Source organism: Bison bison, unplaced genomic scaffold (assembly GCF_000754665.1).
Source record: "Bison bison bison isolate TAMUID 2011002044 unplaced genomic scaffold, Bison_UMD1.0 scf7180017858678, whole genome shotgun sequence".
Lineage (NCBI taxonomy): Eukaryota > Metazoa > Chordata > Mammalia > Artiodactyla > Bovidae > Bison > Bison bison.
In genome coordinates, this window is record NW_011489250.1 from 7,094 (window position 1) to 28,438 (window position 21,345).

Consider the following 21,345-nt stretch of genomic DNA (forward strand, 5'->3'; position numbering starts at 1 on the left):
CATGGGGCGTAGAAGCACAGGGACCATACAGCATGGGATGAAGTAATCCTTGGAGAAGGAACTATTTTATGATATGCGAGCATCAGAGCCACAAACATTGTTGTACAGATCACACAAGGCCTTGTTTCCATGTCAGTAGGGTTTCAGAAAATTAAAGACCAGACTAAGGTAGACAGTTTTCTGATCTCTACCAGAATGGGGTCAAACTAGAAATTTCATACCTGAATTTCTTCATCATAGATTGCAGGCAATTTTTCTCTTGCAGTCTATACTAAGAAACCTTAACATCATATTCACTTTAAGGGAGAAATAGTTTAAAAATTCTATTGTTTATCACAGAGTTGTTATTGAAAGATAAATTTGTAACTGAAAGATGATATGGACAAAGAATGTTGCCTGGCATATGATCAAATAAAGGATGTTGAACCCTTCAAGTCATCAGCCTCTACAGCTGCCAACCCATAAACGCTGAGGGGACTCAGGGTGGAGACAAACAGACTGCTTGCCACCAAGTCTCAGCCACTGTAGCTGCCTCCAATGGGTACCCTAAGGAGATTCAGGAGGAAAAGAACAGGATACTGGCCCCAGATAGCTAAGGTGCATATAAAAGAGTGATTTCACTGAGCTCATACTCTAGCAGCTTCTCATATACAGATTTGTGCTAAATTCACTAACTTGAGATATCTGATTTTCTTTCATTCACAGTAATCTTTTAATGTCCCTACTGCTGCTGCTGCTAAGTCGCTTCAGTCGTGTCCGACTCTATGCGACCCCATAGACGGCAGCCCACCAGGCTCCCCCGTCCCTGGGATTCTCCAGGCAAGAACACTGGAGTGAGTTGCCATTTCCTTCTCCAATGCATGAATGTGAAAAGTGAAAGTGAAGTCACTCAGTTGTGTCTGACTCTTTGCGACCCCATGGACTGCAGCCTACCAGGCTCTTCCGTCCATGGGATTTTCTAGGCAAGAGTACTGGAGTGGGGTGCCTTTGCCTTCTCCGATGTCCCTACTACTTGATATTTATTGCAAGTCATCTATCTATCCTGGGTCCTCCCTTACCTCTTGGAGCAGCCCCTCATAGCTATCTGAGTGGTTGTCTTTCAGTCTTAAGTCTTCAGAATATCTTCTGAATACAACATAATTATCAGCTTTTAGCCTTCTGCACTTTTTTCATTTGACAATCATGTATTGATAACGGGTATAGTCCACTGCTTTGACAACATGGCTTCCCTAGCAGAGCAGCTGTTCATCTTTATATTAAAAAGTACATCTTGAAAGTAACGGAGTTCTTACTCATATTCAGAATGAGAATTAGGCAGGAGATAAATGAGCCCCAAGCTAGGGATTTACAACTAGTCTCCTCTTTACATTCCTTGGGGCAAGAAACATCTGGGCTTCAGGCTGAATACTTATAACAAGCTTCTTGTTTTCATTTCCTGAGACAGAAGATAGACGGACTCCATGTTAGACATCTACAGCTGAAGCCCTTAGCTGTCATTTCCAGGGCTCTGAAGAGATCTGGCACCACATTTCTTTATGTCTCAATGCAGAAAGGAATTCAACAAGAGGAAAAGTGATAAATAAAAACAACTTTCCTATCTCCTGAGAAACTACTATGCAGGTCATAAAGCAACAGGTAGAACCTGACATGGAACAATGGACTGGTTCAAAATTGAGAAAGAAGTATGACAAGGCTATATATTGTCACCCTGATTATTATAGATTGAGGACATCCTGCAAAATGTGGGGCTGTGTGAATTCCAAACTGAAATAATAATTACCAGAGGAAATATGAACAATGTCAGATATGCAGATGATGTCACCCTAATTACAGAAAAGAACACAAGAACCTCTTGAGAGTAAAAGAGGAGAGTGAAAAAGCCTGCTTAAAACTCAACATTCAAAAAACTAAGATCATGGCATCCAGTCCAATCACTTCATGGCAAATAGATAGGAAAAAAGTGGAAATAGTGGCAGGTTTTCTTTCTTGGGCTCCAAAATCACTGTGGATGGTGACTGCAGCCACAAAATTAAAAGGTGCTTGCTTCTTGGAAGAAAAGCTATGACAAACCTAGATGGTATATTAAAAAGCAAAGACATCACTTTCCCAACAGAGGTCAGTATAGTCAGAGCTATGTTTTTCCAGTAGTCAAGTATGGATGTGAGGGTTGTACCCTAAAGAAGGCTGAGCACCAAAGAATTGATGCTTTCAAACTGTGGTGCTGGAGAAGACTCTTGAGGGTTCCTTTGATTGCAAGGAGATCAAGCCAGTCAATCCTACAGTAAATCAACCCTGAATCTCATTGAAGGGACTGATGCTGAAGTTGAAGCTCCAGTATTTTGGCCACCTGATGTGATGAGCTGACTCACTGGAAAAGGTCTTAATATTGGGAAAGATTGAGGCAGGGGACGGGGGCAACAGAGGACGAGATTGTTGGATAGCATCATCGACCCAATAAACATGAGCTTGAGCAACCTTCAGGAGAGATAGTGCCAAGAAAGCCTGGCATACTGCAGCCCATGGGGTCACAAAGAATTGGGCACGACTTAGTGACTGAATAACAACAAGGTTCACAAGTGGGCAGGCAAGCATTGCACTGTCCTGAGTACTCAGTGGGTTACATTTTTATAATCAGAGGAAGAAAGGGGAGGGGGAGACAACCGTTGTTTTTGGAGTAGACGGTAAAGCATCTGTCTACAACGCGGGAGACTTGGGTTCAATCCCTGGGTCGGGAAGATACCCTAGAGAAGGAAATGGCAATCCACTCCAGTACTATTGCCTGGAAAATCCCATGGACAGAGGAGCCTGGTAGGCTACAGTCCATGGGGTCACAAAGAGTTGGACATGACTGAGTGACTTCACTTTCACTTTCTCATTTCTAATAATTAGTTCTTCTCCCAGGTAGGGCAGGGAAGTTTCAGTTCAGTTCAGTTGCTCGGTCGTGTCTGACTCTTTGTGACCCCATGAATCACACAGCACGCCAGGCCTCCCTGTCCATCACCAATTCCCGGAGTTCACTCAAACTCATGTCCATCGAGTTGGTGATGCTATCCAGCCATCTCATCCTCTGTTGTCCCCTCCTCCTCCTGCCCCTAGTCCCTCCCAGCATCAGAGTGTTTTCCAATGAGTCAACTCTTCGCATGAGGTGTCCAAAGTACTGGAGTTTCAGCTTTAGCATATGTTCTTCCAATGAACACCCAGGACTGATCTCCTTTAGAATGGACTGGTTGGATCTCCTTGCAGTCCAAGGGACTCTCAAGAGTCTTCTCCAACACCACAGTTCAAAAGCGTCAATTCTTTGGCAATCAGCTTTCTTCACAGTCCAACTTTCACATCCATACATGACCACTGGAAAAACCATAGCCTTGACTAGACGGACCTTTGTTGGCAAAGTAATGTCTCTGCTTTTGAATATGCTATCTAGGTTGGTCATAACTTTCCTTCCAAGCCAGTAAGCGTCTTTTAATTTCATGGCTGCAGTCACCATCTGCAGTGATTTTGGAGCCCAGAATAATAAAGTCTGACACTGTTTCCCCATCTATTTGCCATGAAGTGATGGGACCAGATGCCATAATCTTAGTTTTCTGAATGTTGAGCTTTAAGCCAACTTTTTCACTTTCCTCTTTCACTTTCATCAAGAGCCTTTTTAGTTCCTCTTCACTTTCTGCCATAAGGGTGGTGTCATCTGCATATCTGACGTTATTGATATTTCTCCCGGCAATCTTGATTCCAGCTTGTACTTCTTCCAGCCCAGTGTTTCTCATGATGTACTCTGCATATAAGTTAAATAAGCAGGGTGACAATATACAGCCTTGATGTACTCCTTTTCCTATTTGGAACCAGTCTGTTGTTCCATGTCCAGTTCTAACTGTTGCTTCCTGACCTGCATACAGGTTTCTCAAGAAGCAGGTCAGGTAGTCTGGTATTCCCACCTCTTTCAGAATTTTCTACATGTCCCTACATGATCAGGCCAGGACTGTCATAGAACTTTGGAAAAATATTTTCTGGTCTCAGTACCATGAGAATATTTCATTTTGAAAAGTCACCTTTTTATAAATGATTGTGTCTGCACAGAGCCAGTTTTGGGGGTCATTAACTTGATGACATCACTGGGCAGGATGTAGGTCTTATTTTCTACTTTCATTATTTTGGGTGCATTGTGCAAAGAATATGTTTTAGGGGCCAAATAACATGTTTTGGGGGCTATTAACTGACTGAACTCACTGGGAAGGATGTGGGTCTCATGCTCTGTTGTTTTATGTTTTAGGGGCAGGTCTTGTGCTTCTGTTGCATGGCTTTGTCGCTAAGCAAGTTACCTTGATTTTATGGTTGAGCAAGACAACTTGACTTGAAGCTAAGTGACTTGTTTTGCTTTATGAGTTAAACAAGCTCACACGATTTTAGAATTTTCCCATTATTTTCTTGAGTGAACATTATTCTTATTGTGGTCTTCCAAATCCCCCTAATGCAGAAGGCAATGGCAAACCACTTCAGTATTTTTGCCTTGACAACCTCAAGAACAGTATGAAAAGGCAAAAAGATAGGACACTGAAAGATGAATTCCTGAGGTCAGTAGGTGCCCAATATGCTACTGGAGAACAGTGGAGAAATAACTCCAGAAAAAATGACAAGACAGAGACAAAGCAAAAACAACACCCAGTTGTGGATAGGACTGGTGATGGCAGTTCTGTTTAATTGATTATGCCAAAGCCTTTGACTGTGTGGATCACAACAAACTGCAGAACATTCTTAAAGAAATGGGAATACCAGACCTCCTGACCTGTCTCCTGAGAAATCTGTATGCAGGTCAAGAAGCAACAGTTAGAACTGCACATGGAACAACAGACTGGTTCCAAATCAGGAAAGGAGTACGTCAAGGCTGTATCTTGTCTCCTTGCTTATTTAACTTATACGCAGAGTACATCACACAAAATGCTGGGCTTGATAAAGCACGAGCTGGAATCAAGATTGCCAGGAGAATATCAATAACCTCAGATATGCACATGACACCACCCTTAAGACAGAAAGTGAAGAACTAAAGAGCAACTTGATGAAAGTGAAAGAGGAGAGTGAAAAAGTTGGCTTAAAACTCAACATTCAGAAAACCAAGATCATGGCAACCAGTCCCATCACTTCATGGCAAATAGATGAGGAAACAATGGAAACAGTGAGGGACTTTATTTTCTTGGGCTCTAAAATCACTGTTCAGTTCAGTTCAGTCACTCATTTGTGTCTGACTGTGACCCTATGAACCACAGCACGCCAGGCCTCCCTGTCCATCACCAACTCCCGGCATCCATCCAAATCCATGTTCATCGAGTCAGTGATGCCATCCATCCATCTCATCCTCTGTCATCCCTTTCTCCTCCTGCCCTCAATCTTTCCCAGCATCAAGGTCTTTTCAAATGAGTCAGCTCTTCATATTAGGTGGCCAAAGTATTAGAGTTTCAGCTTCAACATCAGGCTTTGGCATAGTCAATAAAGCAGAAGTAAGTATTTTTTTTGGAACTCTCTTGCTTTTTTTGATGAATCAACAGATGTTGGCAATTTGATCTCTGGTTCCTCTGCTTTTTCTAAATTCATCTTGAACATCCAAAAGTTCTCAGTTCATGTACTGTTTGAAGCCTCGCTTGGAGAATTTTCAGCTTCCTTTGCTAGCATGTTAGATGAGTGCAATTGTGCGGTTGTTTGAACATTCTTTGGCATTGCCTTTCTTTGGAATTGGAAAGAAAACTGACATTTTCCAGTTCTGCTGCCACTGCTGACTTTTCCAAATTTCCTGGTTCATTGAGTGTAGCGGTTTCACAGCATTGTCTTTTAGAATTTGAAATAGCTTAGCTGAAATTCCATCACCTCCAATAGCTTTGTTCATAGTGATTCTCCCTAAGGCCCACTTGACTTCACATTCTAGGTGAGTGATCAAAAATCATGGCTATCCAGATCATTAAGACTTTTTTTGTATAGTTCTTCTGTGCATTATTTCCACCTCTTCTTAATATCTTCTGCTTTTGTTAGGTTCATATCATTTCTGTCCTTTACTGTGCCTATTTTTGCATGAAATGTTACCTTGGTACTTCTAATTTTTTTGAAGAGATATAGTCTTTACCTTTTATTGATTTTCTCTATTTTTTTGTGTGTATTGTTTACTTAAAAAGGCTTTCTTATCACTTTTTGGTATTCTTTGGAAATCTGCACTCAGTTGGGTGTATATTTCCTTTTCTCCTTTGCCTTTTGCTTCTCTTTTTTTCTCAGCTATTTGTAAGCCCTTCTCAGACATTTTCCATTTTTGCATTTCTTTTTCTTGAGGATGGTTTTGATCAGCACCTCCTGTACAATGTTACAAACCTCTGTCCATAGTTCTTGAGGCCCTCTATTAGATCTAATCCCTTGACTCTATCATTTCCACTATATAGTCATAAAGAATTTGATTTAGGTCTTACCTGAACGGGCCTAGTGATTTTCCATGCTTTCCTCAATTTAAGTCTGAATTTTTCAATAAGGAGTTCATGATCTGAGCCAGTGTCAGCTTCCAGTCATGTTTTCACTGACTGTATAGAGTTTCTCCATCTTTGGCTGCAAAGAATATAATCAATCTGATTTCAGTATTGACCATCTGGTGATGTCCATGTGTAGAGTCATCTTTCGTGTTGTTGGAAGAGGGTGTTTGCTATGACCAGTGCATTCTCTTGCAAAACTCTGTCAGCCTTTGCCTTACATCATTTTGTATTCCAAGGACAAACTTGTCTGTTACTCCAGGTGTGTCTTGACTTCCTACTTTTGCATTCCAGGCTGCTATGATGAAAGTGAAAGTTCAAGAAGGTCTTGGGCTTTCCTTGTGACTCAGCAATACGGAAGACCTGGGTTCGATCCCCGGATTGGGGAGATCCCATGGAGTAGGAAAAGGCTACCCACTCCAGTATCCTGGCCTGGAGAATTCCATGGACTGTATAGTCTATGGGGTCACAAAGAGTCAGATATGACTGAGTGACTTTCACTTTCACTAGAAGTTCTTATAGGTCTTCATAGACCCCTTCAACTTCAGCTTCTTCAGCATTAGTGATTGGGATGTAGACTTGGATTACTGTGATATTGAATGGTTTGACTTGGAAGCAGACCAAGACCATTCTGTCATTTTAGAGATTACCCAAGTACTTCATTTCAGACTCCTGTTGACTACAAGGGCTACCCCAATTCTTCAGATTCTTGCTGACAGTAGTAGATATAATGGTCATCTGAATTAAATTTGCCCATTCCTGTCCATTTTAGTTCACTGATTCCTAAAATGTCAGTGTTCACTCTTTTCATCTCCTGGTTGACTACTAGTTTACTTGGTTCATGGACCTAACATTCCAGGTTCCTATGTATTACTGTTCTTTACAGTATTGGACTTTACTTTCATCAGCAATCACATCCATAACTAGGCATTGTTTCCTCTTTGGCTCAGCCTCTTCATTCCTTCTGGAGCTATTTCTCTGTTCTTCTCCAGTAGCATATTGACACCTATCAACCTGGGAGGGTCCATCTTCTGGTGTCATATCTTTTTGCTTTTTAATACTGTTCCTGGGGTTCTCAAGGTAAGAATGCTGAAGTGGCTTGCCATTCCCTTCTCTAGTGGATCACATCTTGTCAGAACTCTCCACCATGGCCCATCTGTCTTGGGTGGCCATACATGGCATGACTCATTGTTTCACTGAGTTAGGCAAGGTTGTGATCCACGTGATCAGTTTGGTTAGTTTTCTGTGATTGTGATTTTCGTTGTGTCGGCCTTCTGATGGATGAGGATAAGAGACTTATGTAATCTTCCTGATGAGAGAGAATGACTGTGGGTAAAACTGGGTCTTGTTCTTGTGGGCAAAGCCACATTCCATAAGCCTTTAATCCAATTTTCTGTTGATGGGTGGGGCTGTATTCCTTCCCTGTAGTTTGGCCTGTGATCATACTATGGTAGGGGTAGTGGTGACTTTCTTCAAAATGACTTATGCCAGCATGCCACACCTCCCAGGACTGTTGTATTCAGTACCCCTGAACCCATAGCAGACCACTGTTGACCCATGCCTCTGCGAGAGACTCCCAAATATACACACACAAGTCTGGCTCAGTCTCTTGTGTGGTCACTGTTCCTTTCTCTTGGGTCCTAGTGCATACAAGTTTTTGTTTGTGCCCTTTGAGTGTCTCGGTTTCCCCAAAGTGAGATTGCCTGGGAATACTCAGGCCCTTTTTCAGATCATCAGATCGAGAAGGCTGTTGTGGGGCCTAGAACTTTTGCAGCAGTGCAAAATCTTCTTTGGTTTAATTGCTTTCCAATGGTCTTCAGCAGTGGCTCACAAAGTGTGAACCCCAGAGAACATCATTACCATCCCCGAGAACTTGTCAGAAACTCACAGTCTGGAACCTCACTCCACATCGCTGGCCTCAGAAGCCCTGAGGGTAGGGCCCAGCCATGTACATTTTGAGGTGGTCAAGCTACGGCTGCAGTGTGCTAAAGATTGAGGGCCACAGATTTACCTGTGGCCTTTCTGCTCAGCTACCCTTATATAGTGGCATCACCTGGGGGCTTTATAGAAATGCAGACTCTTAGGCTGCACCCCAACATACTGAATCCATTAACCCACACTTAAGCACGACCCTCAGGGGAGGCTGAGAAGCCTCAGTCTAGATTACCATGTCTGCACAATGTAATGAGGACCTTTTCTCCAGGAAGATGGAAAAAAAAAAAAAAAAAGCAAACCTGACAGCCTAACTGGAGAAACGGTGAAAGTGCCTTAAGACATCCAACCCACTGAGTCCAAGGCACCACAGGTTGCTTAATTACCTTCACTGAGAGAAGACAGAGCTTGGTGTCAGGCTGGGTAAAAAAGGGTAAGAGGAGGGGGAAACCCTGGGTGAGCACTCTGTATTCTAATTGGGTCCTCATTATTTATATTTACCATTTCTTATCCATTTTCATCAGTGATATTTTTATCTGATTTAATCAATGAGAGATAGCTTTAATATCATGACTTTTGTAAATAATTTTAGTTTTTTCTTTACTAAAGCCTCTCTAAATCTGCATCACAGGTTGTTGTGAAATGCTTTCTGACCTTGGTGTTTTCTGACCATCATGACTAAGGGAGGCACACAACTGCTTTAAAATGGGTCATCTTTTGAATGGAAAAGGAAATTTCTCATTGTCAGTTAAGACTCTTTTAACTTGTAACAGAAAACCCAACTGAAATTGTCTTGAAAATTGAAGGGGATTTTTGATTCACATAACTGTTGTGGTGGGCATAGAATAATTAATCCAGTGCTCAGTGTATTTTCAGTGGCCTATTTCTTTCTGCCATGGCTCTGCCTTGTCTAGTGTCAGCTTTATTCTAAGGCTGATTTCTGACAGTTATAGGAAGGGTGCTAGTCACAGTCACATCTTGAACACTTATAGCCAAAGGTGAGAGGGGCTTTCAGATCAGCATTCCTAGTGAGTATACCAAAATTCATCTTAATTGGATAAGCTCATATCACATATCTATGTTCACATCAATTCATGGATTCATTTAACAAATATTTGTTGAGTATCTACTACTTGCCAGCCACTGTTCTAAATTTTAGAACATGGAAATAATACTGAGTGGTTGATTGACTTTAGCCAGTTGGAATACACCATTAGAATTAGGAGTATGTTCTGCTGTCTCCAAAGCACCCGGACAGTATTATGATGGAAGTGAATACTTAGATAAAAACCTCTGTGTAATTAGGATAAGTGGAGGACAGAATGGATATTAATTAGGCAGCCAAAAAGTTCTTCTATAACCTTGCTACTGAAAATGTTTTATGTGGTTAGTATTGGTATCACGTAGGAGCTTACTATAATTCAGAATCTCAGGTAGTACCTCAGTTCTGCTGGAACAGAATCTTTATGTTAACAAGATCCCCACATGATCATTTGAACATAAAACTTCAAAAATCTCTCAGCCACAAGACAGGGCTTCCCTGGTGGCTCAGATGGTAAAGAATATGCCTGCAATGCAGGAGATCTTGCTTTGATCCCTGGATCAGGAAGATCCCCTGGAGGAGGGAATGGCTACTCACTTCAGTACTCTTGCCTGGAAAATTCCATGAACGGAGGAGTCTGGTTGCTACAGTCTATGCGTTCTCAAACAGTTGAAGACAACTGAGCAACTAACACTTCACTTCACTTCTTCATGTATAGAACAGATAAAAATTTGTTGTAATTGTGGCATTAGGGGAAAAAAGTTGGAGAACAAACCAGATGGTCTCTATAGCATACAAAAGTTGGGATGATTGCCAGCTCGTAACAGTCTCCCAGTGGAAATCATGTAGTTAACTCCTCTATCAGAAATGATTCATCCCAGGGGAAATACACCTGCCAAGGTATATAGAAGGCTTTTGGTTGAAAGTTGACAGAGATCTAACACCACCAGAAGTAACTAATCTGAGGACTCCCAAAGTGTTGTGAACCTTGGTTACCTGGCAACTCTTTAATTCATCCGTTGCCTGAATATCCTTTGTTAGCTCAGATTAGCCAAGCGTTTTCTCTTGCTTTTTATTGAAACAACTTTAATTTATATTGCTTTGCCTTTTTCAGAACCAATATCTATTAAGAATGAGAATTTTGAGTCTGCCTTGAAGGAAAGACCAAATATTGTCTGAGATGGACTAGTTGCTTTTGTCCTCAGCTTCCAGATTTGACTCCTAACTCAGTAATATTCCATTGTTTATATATACCACTTTTTTATCCAATGAATAGTTAGATTGTTTCCATATTGGCTGTAGTAAATACTTCTGTGTGTGTTACTCACTCAATTGTGTCCAACACTTTGTGACCCCATGGACTGTAGCCTGCCAGGCTCCTCTGTCCATGAAATTCTCCAGGCAAGAATGCTGGAATGGGTTGCCATTTCCTTCTCCAAAGAAATACTTCTAGCACATCTTAATTAAAGTGATTCTTAGATACCTAATGGCACTCCCCAGGCCTCCACTATAGTTAAATGGATCCATTTGTTTCATTTCAAACTAAAGGCATGTGAGCAGTAGAATCATTGTCTCTTCTGGTACAAGGCATGGAGAAGGCAATGGCACCCCACTCCAGTACTCTTGCCTGGAAAATCCCATGGATGGAGGAGCCTGGTAGGTTGCAGTCCGTGGGGTTTCTGAGGGTTGGACATGACTGAGCGACTTCACTTTCACTTTTCACTTTCATGCACTGGAGAAGAAAATGGCAACCCACTCCAGTGTTCTTGCCTGGAGAATCCCAGGGACGGGGGAGCCTGGTGGGCTGCCGTCTATGGGGTCGCACAGAGTCGGACATGACTGAAGTGACTTAGCAGCAGCAGTACAAGGCATATCATAAGCTGTCCTTTGGATCACTAGCTGGCTGGAAAGAATACTATGAAGAATTCAGAGGCCCGGGAGCTTAAAACTTCTTTAGTAAATGCTTATGCTATTAAATAAACAGATTATAAATTGGAGCCATTGCCCATAAACTGCCCCAACACTAATTATATGTGCACGTGTTTGTTTCTGGAACTTACTGTTTCACATTGGTCACTTTTGCTGTTTCTGTTGTTGTTGTTACTACATTCCCCAAATTGGTATAACGGACAAAGCATTTTTGATAGTTTTTTGGATGGTAGGTTGTTTGTGTTTTGTACTCATCTGTTTTACCTTTTTGTTTCTCTCGTTTGTTAATTAGAAATATGTATCATTTATATGTATTATAATATCTATCTCTTTATATATACGTATATGTATGTATAAATAAATAACTGGGCACTGGGTTGCCTTTGTATTAAATGACCTTTTTAAATAGAGATCTTGAGAAGAAGCTGATGTATATAAAGCCCTATCAGATGCTCTTATTCACTGAAGTTATTTCTACTACACCTTGATGAAAATTTCTCCTAAACCTTATCTTTACTATAATTAGTAGAAAGTGAAACACTTGAAGAATAGTAAAAATCTATGTTATATTTCTTTGCATTAAGTTTTCCTTTTTACTCTTAGTCCTTTATTTAGGGGAGAAAATTGCTTCACACTCCATATGCCATGGTCAGAAATATGATACTCCAATATGTTATATTCAATACAGTGAAAAAGAATACTTTATATGGATTCTGCATTAATTTTTAACATTAAGACAAAAAATCTGTTTTATTTATTTATTAATAGTAACACAAAGGAGGCATATGTGAGCCAATATGAAATAACAATGCTCAGAGATATTGATCCATGTGATATATTGTGCCCATATATCTATGGATGAAAAAAAAAAAAAAAAGTAGGCTACTCTTCTTCTCTAGTTCCTCCTTATAAAAGAAAAAAAAAATCATTTCAATATCAAAACAGAGACTAAGGTCCAGTAACAGTAAACTGGCATAAGGATTCAGTAAAAATGCAATTGAGAGCAGGTGTGAATTCCAGATTCTATAAGTATGTCTAGAATTGAGGTGGAAATATATAAATAACTTCTTAAAATTTCTAAAGATGTATGGAAAACACATGTGCCTTCATAACTACATGCTCACCCACAAATGCATTGTAACTGTGAGGTAATGGATATGCTAAAAGCTTGATTGTAGTAGGGCTTCCCTGGTGGCTCAGCCCATAAAGAATCTGCCTGTGTGCTGGAGACCTGGGTTCGATCCCTAAGTTGGGAAGATCTTCTGGCGGAGGGCATGGCAACCTACTCCAGTATTCTTGTTTAGAGAATCCCCATGGACAGAGGAGCCTGGCAGGGTATAGTCCATGGGAGTTACAAAGAGTCAGACACGATTGAGTGACTAAGCACAATACAAAGCACAGCAATCATTTCACAGTGTATACATAAATCAAAATCTCAAGTTTTAAACTTTAAATACACAATTTTGTTTGTCAGTTATATCTTAATAAAAACTGAGAAAAAATGAAACTGATTGCATTGGAATACGCTATCGTTCACTGGCCCTATGACCTTGGACAATTTACTGAAGCAGTTTCATCACAGAAGAAAGCAGGAGATCACAATTAGAGTGATGAAAATACCCAAAACAAACTGTTGTGGTCTGGGTGCAGGTTATTGAAAGAATTTCCAGACATGAGACAGAATGAGAGGGAAATAAAGTTTATTAGAGTGGGAGAGGCTGTTAGAATAGTGGGCCAACTCAAGGGAGAACCAACGTTGAACAGGGGTCCTTAGTCCACTTTTAAACCCAGGGTACAAGGAATGGGATATGGGTCTTGCGGGTCATTTGCTGATTGGATAAGGCACATATACTGGGTGGGGGAGGGGGGGACAATAAGGCAAATATCTTCTCCCTAAGGGGTAGGAGGGGACGCAGGTTATACTGCTTAGTGAAGTGAAGTGAAGTCTCTCAATCGTGTCCGACTCTTTGCGACCCTATGGACTGTAGCCTATGAGGCTCCTCCATGCATAGGATTTTCCAGGCAAGAGTACTGGAGTGGGTTGCCATTTCCTTCTCCAGGGGATCTTCCCAACCCAGGGATCGAACCCAGGTCTCCCGCATTGTAGGCAGATGCTTAACCATCTGAGCCACCAGGTGGCTCATACTGCTTAGGAGGAGCTGAAATCCTTTAATAGTTACTACGTGGGGGAGGGAAGGACGATAAGGGTCTGGTTTTTCTGTTCCTAATACCAAGACCCTCCTTGGTTTTATCTGTTCTTCCATCCTTGGGTCACCACAGAAACCACATTTGTTAAGGGTTCTGAGTTTACACACTTAACTTATCACAGTGCCAAGTACACTGGAATCACTCAGTGTGTTTATCTTCTCATAATTATGCAAGAGGGAGGAGGAAGTTTTAGGGAGTTTGCCGAAATTTTCAAGGAAGGAGACATAATTATCTATGCTGAATAAATACTTTCAAGAAAAAAAAAGTCACTTCTACCTGTTTGTCTTAGGAGAGAAGATGGAAAACAATGCAAGCTTTATAATTAAAGACGAGGGAATGAATTTCTCAGAGGGCTAAAGACTTAGATTTCTATTTTCTTATCATGAGCATGGTTAGTAGACATTCCCTAGGAATGAAATCCTTTTAATTTTAACTGCATTGTGTCTTCCTGGAATGTTACAGAGCATAAAAATTCAGTAAAAATACAATTCAGAGCAGGTATGGATTCCAGATTCCATGAGTATACCTAGAATTTAAATGGAAAATAGAAATAATTTACTTCTTAAAATACGTAGAAAGAGAAGAATATATTTCACTTTCATGGATATATACTCACATGGATATATCGTGTCTGTAAAATTAGATTTGATTTAGGTTGGGGGTTAAACAGGATAATGTACTTCAAAAATATATTGAAAGAAGTGATATAATGATGATTTGAAACCATTCTCATGAATATTATTCTATCCCTAGATATACCTTATCTATAATTCATTATTTTTCATTCCATTAATATATCAATAACCATAAAGTTTTCAAATTTGAGTTAAGAATTTTTTTATGCTAATATGAAAGCCTGCAAGATATGTAATTTTCTTTTCTGTGACCTACAATCTATTGAAATTGCCATACTGTGCAGACTCATACTAAGAAGTAGTATAAATAATAAGGTAAGAATGTGTTTAAACCAATGTCAAACTTTGCTGAACATGGATGGTTAGTTTCATTGATTTTTGTGCCAAGTATTTTTTGTAATTCTGTCATATTATTCAAAACAATGTTAGTTTAAGGAATGTTTTCTTTAAGGATAAAGAACAGACAGAAGTAAAGTTACCTGCCTTAGCTCATAGATGGGAAAGACTAGATAGAATTTTTTTTTTTCTTTTCTTATATAGTAATAGTGTTTCCCAGGTAAGAAAGAAATTGACAGTGGAGAGAAGTAAGTAGGAAAAAGGTGGCAAGTGAGAATAATAGTGTAATTGAATTTTGAATTTGAATGGTGGTTTTGAATTTGAATGAGTTTTGAATTTGAATGGTGGTATAGGCCACTTTCAATTTTAATAAGCACAGCTCAGCCACAGGTATTTAAAAGTTGACATGCATGTTTTTAAGACTTTGCTTGTTGTATTTATTGTTTAGTGTAACTTCAAATGAACATAAAAGTGCACTGATAACAAATATTCATAGTGGGGATTTTTTGTAATATGCTTTTAACAAAATTACCAGTGTTTTTGTTTTTTTAATTTAATTTAATTTTTAAACTTTACAATATTGTATTGGTTTTGCCATATATCAAAATGAATCCGCCACAGGTATACGTGTGTTCCCCATCCTGAACCCTCCTCCCTCCCCATACCATCCCTCTGAGTCATACCAGTGCACCAGCCCCAAGCATCCAGTATTGTGCATCGAATCTGGACTGGTGACTCAATTCATATATGATATTTTACATGTTTCAATGCCATTCTTCCAAATCATCCCACCCTCTCCCTCTCCCACAGAGTCCAAAAGACTATTCTATACATCAGTGTCTCTTTTGCTGTCTCGTATACAGGGTTATTGTTACCATCTTTCTAAATTCCATATATATTACCAGTGTTTTTGAAAAGCAATATTACACTCTCTGATCACGTAATTCTCCTGACTCATACCAGTGATAACTGTTACCTCAATATTGCTATAATTCTTTAAAAAATATATCATCTGTGCTTAAACTTATTATAACAGGATTCATTAAAATGTTCCTTGTCGGGTATTTTTCTCATTCCACATTCTATTCTTGAGGTTCATTATTATTACTGGTAACTATGATTAATAATCCTATTATTGATGTATATTTGGGTTATATTTTATGATAGATAAGAGTTGTTAAGATCAGTCTTGCTCATGTCACTTCACTCTTTTCTGTATTCTTTAATTCATGATTTCCATGATTGCTGCTGCTGCTGCTAAGTCACTTCAGTCGTGTCCAACTCTGTGCGACCCCATAGACGGCAGCCCACGAGGCTCCCCCGTCCCTGGGATTCTCCAGGCAAGAACACTGGAGTGGGTTGCCATTTCTTTTTCCAATGCATGAAAGTGAAAAGTGAAAGTGAAGTCGCCTAGTCTTGTCCGACTCTTAGCGACCCCATGGACTACGACCCACCAGGCTCCTCCATCCATGGGATTTTCCAGGCAAGAGTGCTGGAGTGGGGTGCCATTGCCTTCTCTGATTTCCATGATTACTGGGTTGTTATTGTTTGGACACATATTTGTCATTACAATGTCATGAAATCCATGACTTTTCTTTGAGAAGTGATGAGATATAGAAAGCCACTGCAAAATAATAAAAGAATATGCTATGAATATGCTAGAATATTCTATGACAAAGTGAAAAGTTTATTTCAAGCAAAGCAGTGTGCTTTAGATAAAATATGTACAGACAAACCATAAATTTACAACTAAGGCAAAAAAGTTAACTCTGCAGGTAAAAACTGAAGCAGAGTTTAAAATTATGTACCTCGTTATATTAATATTTTTGAGAAAGCAATAAGTATTCTGAAAAAAAAAGATGTCCAAATTTGAAGTTTATTCCAGAAATAAATGTCTGACTCTTCACCACCATCTAATCACAAGGATATCCATCAGTTGATTGCACATCCTGTGGCTCTTGCCCTCATGTGTGTGTGCCTGCTCAGTTGCTTCAGTAGTGTCTGACTCTTTGTGACCCTATGAACTGTAGCCCATGAGGCTCCTCTATCCATTAATATCCTAGAACCAAGGTCTGATTTCCTCATGTAAGAAACATCACTTGTTTATTTTTACAGAACATTCTTGTGTAAATATCCACATGATTCTTAAATAGCCGGTAGTAGGTAAGGCAATATTTGATATCTTCCATCTATATCAATATTAAAATGCTATATATGTTTGATATGGCTGTTTCTTGCCAGATTTTCTGTGACAGGGCGAGCTCAGTGAAAGCAATTTCCACACATGACTGTGAAGGGAACTTTGAGGTTTAGAGAGTGGAGACAATATGATATATGTAAGTGTGAGTTTCTGTAAGTTCAACATGATCTAATGATGGAACTAAGAAACTTCAGAGGAACTGTGTAGTTTACACATTTGTTAGCCAATCTTATTTTGATATATCACTCAACAGGACTTAAAAGCTGTATGGCAGACATGTCCAGGCTATATTTAATAGGAGTATTCAAATTTTTATATCATTTTCATTACTGAGACAGATTTTTCCCCACATGTGCTAGCTGGGTATGGGCTAACTTTATCTTGCTTGCATGAATTATTCATGTTTTGTGATTGCTTTGATTTTAATTTCATTTTTATAGAAACCCTATTGATAATACAATATTCTATACTACTCTAACCTTTCAATTTAGATAAAGAATGCTCAGATGTTAAATTTGGGGCAATTCCACAGTTTCATAAGTAAGGCAAATATCAGCAGGACTTATTTCTCTGTGACAGGATACTTCCTGACCTTTGAGATTCATAATCCTGTCTTGCCATATTGGTTACTGAGCTACATATTTTTCCAGAACATATTCTACATAAGGCACTCTGTAAATGTTTACCAAACCAATAAACAGATCATTTTGTTTTAAAGAATATATTTATCACGGCATGGGAGAATCAGATCTTTAAGTCTGACTTCATCTTGCTGGGAATCTTTGATCACAGCCCCACCCTCATTTTCCTCTTCTCTCTGGTCTTGGGCATCTCTGCACTGGCCATCGTGGGAAATACTCTCATGGTTCTCCTCATCTACCTGGACACCCAGCTCCACACTCCTATGTATTTCCTCCTCAGCCAACTATCTCTTAAGGACTTCATGCTCATCTCTACCACTGTACCCAAGATAGCCTTCAACTACTTGTCTGGTAGCAAGTCCATTTCTGTGGCTGTTTGTGCCATACAAATTTTCTTTTATACATCACTACTTGGCTGTGAATACTTCCTCTTGGCAGTCATAAAATCTTGATGAAGAAAATATCTGTGATCAACATGCTTTATAGAAATCTATCAATTTGCAAAAATAATATATTTCTCTGTATTAGGATATATCTGTATTAGGATACAGACATTTTCTTTTCCTACATAAATTCAGGCATCATCAAAGTCAGAACACACAATTTCAAGTTATGCATAGAAAATTAATATAAGTGCATAGATTACAGCTTCATATTTTAATACATTTTAATGAATATACCAAATGATTTTTGTCTTTTGTATTTAATCCCTAATCCCTCTGAAACTGTAGTAGTCTATCAGTTTGTGTTACAGGTCTGTTTTCCCTTTTTGAGTTTTTCTTGACTGTAATGTCAAATCAAGCATCTTAGATGTCAAGTATCATTATGTGTTTCTTCTTTCCAAGAAATCTATGATAAATCCTCATTGCCAAATACTATTTATGCAAAGTCATTCTTTTCTGCAGTGTTGTGCTGCTCAGTCACATCCAATTCTTCGAGATTCTTTGGACTGTAGCCTGCGAGGCTCCTCTGTCCACGTGATTTTTTAAGCAAGTATACTTGAGTGGGTTGCCATTCCCTTCTCCAGGAGATCTTTCCAACTCAGGGATCGAACTTGTGTCTTCTGTATCTCCTGCATCGCAGGGTGATTCTATACACGGAGCTGTCAGGTAAATGGCTTCTACATCCTTATTCAGTTTCTGAATGTTCTAGTTCAATAGGCCATTTTCCTGAGAATATATACTTCAATTCCTAGCTTCCTTAACTCTGCTCAAGCTCCCTTAAAGATGTGTATTCTGTTCATCTGCTTCTCATTGCTTGTATAACATTACATATTGCCTTATGACACCTTTTCTTACTCATTCCTTTTCTCTCCCTTTTGTTTTTTTCAGTTAAAACTCTTTCCATTCTTGAAAGTGTGGCAGTTTAAGTACATATTTTAAGCACCTCTGTGTTGTAAACCTCAACTCACATAATACTAAATAAAAATATTTAAGAACGTGAGGAAAACTGCTACAAACAGAATCATGGGTGAAAGAATTCAGGAACTCCTTGAAGAAGAAATTCTGAGAAACAGTCATGCAAAACAAAAAAAAAAAAGGTGGAGGGGGGAAGAGTATCCTGAGAGCGTTGAAGTGGAAATGAGTGGGGATACTCTCTAGGTACTCTCTATCCATCAGTGAGCAAGCTCCGCATGCTTTGCCAAAAAAAAAAAAGCTTGGCAGTAATTCCAGTCTTGGCAATTTGCTGTAAGACCAAAAGTCATCACATTTCCAAGGAAGTCTTCAAACAGAAGATATATACACAAAGATTTAACACACAAACACAGAATTAAAAGGCGCTGGGAACATTCAAGACATTTTTAGATTTTTTTTCATAGTTTCACAGAAATATGAGAAGCTGTTGAATCCACAGTACAATATATAAAAAGAAATACCAGGTAAGAAAAAAAACAGGCTTTAGAAAATTAAAAAGTCAATAAATAAAGGATAGATTCAACTAAAGTTTTGAAAGATAAAAGGGAGAAAATCTACCAGAAATAAAACAACCATAACAATTAAATATAAAAATTAGACATTTAGAAAATATAAAGAATACAAGAATCAATATAAGATCAAGTAACATATGAGCATTTCTAAAAACGCATTTGACATAATTATAGAGCAAACATTACTAAACAAAAATATTTTCTCAAAATTGTTATATATGAGCTACAATGTTCAGATAGCATGAAAAGAACACATTAAAATGAGAAACAATTTATTAGATGATATTTTCTCAAAAATCATCTTGAAAATAACTCCTTTTAATTCTCAATGTATCAGAAAGATAATACTCTAAAATCTGTTAAAAAATTATTATAAAAATAAGAAGAAATACATGTAGTGATGGCAAATAAAATAGTATCAGTATCAGTATAGTAATTTTTTTTTGTATTGAACCAATAAATTTGAGAAAATAAAACAATATCATCAGCCCATGTTCCTAGACTTAAAGTAGGCTGCAAATATGTGGAGAGCACAAGAGGGAAAGAGATTGATGGTGGTGATGTAGGGAGAAGGCAAATTCTATCCACAGCAGCCTGTCACAAATGAAAGATTGGTACTCAGAACTGTGAAATCAAACACTAGAAGATAAGTGTATTAAGTATGGGAAAATATCGGAAACAATTTTAAGATCATTTGAAATATTTGCCTTATGAATCAAGAGAAGGAATTGTGGGACTATTATTTTCCCCTTGTTTTGTTGATGCCATGTCCATGCAAAACTTGAATAAATTATTAAAGTGATATAATTTGCATGCTTTAATAATTTATTTAATTATTATATGGACATGACATCAACAATCCAAAGGGTAAAATGATAGTCTCACAACCCTCTCTCTTGACTCACAAGGCAAATATTTCAAATAAGCTTACAATTGTTTTCAGTATTTTCCCATAGTTAAAATAATACACTTATCTTCTAATGTTTGATTCCACAATTCTGAGTACCAATCTTTCATTTGTGACAGGCTATGGTGGATAGGATTTGCTTGTACTCAAAATATTGCACATATGAAACTCCAAACAAATTGTAAGAAAAGAGCAAATTCCCTGTATCTATGTGCAACAATTGATTTCCAACTACTCTGTGGCTGCTGGCAACTTGCAGAGAAAAAACTAGGGCAAATATCCTTTTTTCAGAAATTGGAATTTGGGTTTAACATGAGACCAGCATATTAAACTGTATCACATTTACATACATTTTTACTATACATTTTGTCGCACAGAATCTTAATTTTTAAAGCGACCGTATCTTTAATGTAGTATCATTTATTACAGTAAACACTTTAGTCTTATTCAAAATAAATTCAAAAAAGAAGTTCCTAAATAATATTAGCTTTTGATCACATTATCAATTTCACTATGTTTTTCTACTATTTCACAATAGATTTTTAGAATCAATATCTATTCTTTCTGGAATTGTTTATAATTCTATTTTTTTTAGGTTTAAAGAGAGTTTCACATCTTACAAAAGTAAACAAGTGTTTAAGCAATCCATTGATAATTGATTTTTTTTTGAAGCCTGCTGTCAATTTTATAACCCAGGACTGTCTTTCTAATAGACATAGGAGTGATCCCTCTGAAATCTGATCATCAAGGAAGATGGTGCCCCATTGACCTCCCTCTGTGGGAGATTAGGAGAAGACTAACCCCAGTAGCCTAACTTCAGGCAGCATGTTGGTCCAAGTAGTGCAGTATAAATAAAACAGGGTTCCTGAAAGGAAATAAAACCAGAAATAATCTGTTAAAACTCCTTCAATTAAATTCCTTTTTTTTTTAACTCCCTAGTTTCCTGAGATGCTTGAATGTATCGTTATATGAATTGCCTATGCTAGTTTTTCATAAAAAATCAGATCAGATCAGTCACTCAGTCGTGTCCGACTCTTTGCGACCCCATGAATCGCAGCATGCCAGGCCTCCCTGTCCATCACCAACTCCCGGAG